The sequence below is a fragment of the Callorhinus ursinus genome, unplaced genomic scaffold (genome assembly GCF_003265705.2).
Source record: "Callorhinus ursinus isolate GAN/ISIS: 27379988/994484 unplaced genomic scaffold, GSC_fseal_2.0 scaffold2, whole genome shotgun sequence".
Classification (NCBI taxonomy): Eukaryota; Metazoa; Chordata; class Mammalia; order Carnivora; family Otariidae; genus Callorhinus; species Callorhinus ursinus.
The window spans coordinates 75222780-75224082 of record NW_027397064.1 but is presented as its reverse complement, the minus strand read 5'-3'; positions in this window follow the sequence as shown (position 1 = coordinate 75224082).

Below are 1303 nucleotides of genomic sequence, written 5' to 3'. Positions count from 1 at the left end.
GGCTCTTTCCATGTTTGGCTATTGTGGACATTGCTGCTATGAACATTGGGGTGCATATGGCCCTTCTTTTCACTACATCTGTGTCTTTGGGGTAAATACCCAGGAGTGCAATTGGTGGGTCATAGGGTAGCTCTATTTTTAATTTTTTGAGGAAGCTCCACACTGTTTTCCAAAGTGGCTGTACCAACTTGCATTCTAAGGTATCAAATACATAGACACCATAACCTGAACTTCTATAAATATTTCATTAGGAGTAGCCACTGGCGATATTTTGCTTATCTCTATTGCCACATCACACTACAGACTACAAATACCCTCTTTACTACTGAATAATTTTTAGCATTTTATTTTATTTTATTATTTGTTTATTTTAGGGAGAGAGCAAGAGCACATGAGTGGGGAGAGGGGCAGAGAGAGAATCTTCAAGCAGACTCCTCACTGATCACACAGCCCATGTGGGGCTTGATCTCACGATCCATGAGATCATGACCTGAGCTGAAACCAATAGCGGGAAGCTTAGCTGACTGAGCCACCCAGGTGCCCCAATCTTTAGTATTTTAAATCTAGTCAGATTAGAGGGCCATTTCAAGAAAACCCTGAGCCAATTCAGAAAACTCATCCTTAAGATTTTATTCCTCTAGAAGCACTGTAAGTACCAAAATCTGTATCAGTCAGAGTTCCACCAGAGAAACAGATACACTCCAGAGCTCATAATTACCTTGTTTTATTAGTTTCTCTATATTTATTGCTAATTCAACCTTAATCTCGTCTCAATATATTCTGATACAACAGATATTCTATTTGTCTTCTTGAAGTAATGCCTCCTGGGACCTTTGGACTTGCTGCAATTTCTGCTTGATCTCTTTGCCTGGGATACTGTTGTCATCTTGGATTCTCTCTTCATCATCACTGTAGGGATTCCCTCTGCTTGTCCCTTTAAGTTGGATATCTTCTTTTCCCCATTTTCCCTTTTCTTGTTTTATTCCTCACTTTGGTAGAGCACATTTTCCAGTAACTTCTTGAGGAAGGGTGCTTGGGAATAACTTATATTTTAAAACATCCATGTCTAAAAATGTCTGTACCCTACTCATACCAACTGATACCTGACTAAAGGTTGAAGATCATTTTTTTCTCAGAACTCTGAAGGTTTTGTTCCATTATTTTGTGTATTCTAGTGTTGATATGGAAAACTCCACAACCATTCTGAGTCCAGAGTTTTTGAATTTTATCTGTGCCCCACTCTCCATTCCAGAAGCATATAAGATTTTCTTCTTGTCACCAGTGTTCTGAAATTTCATCATAC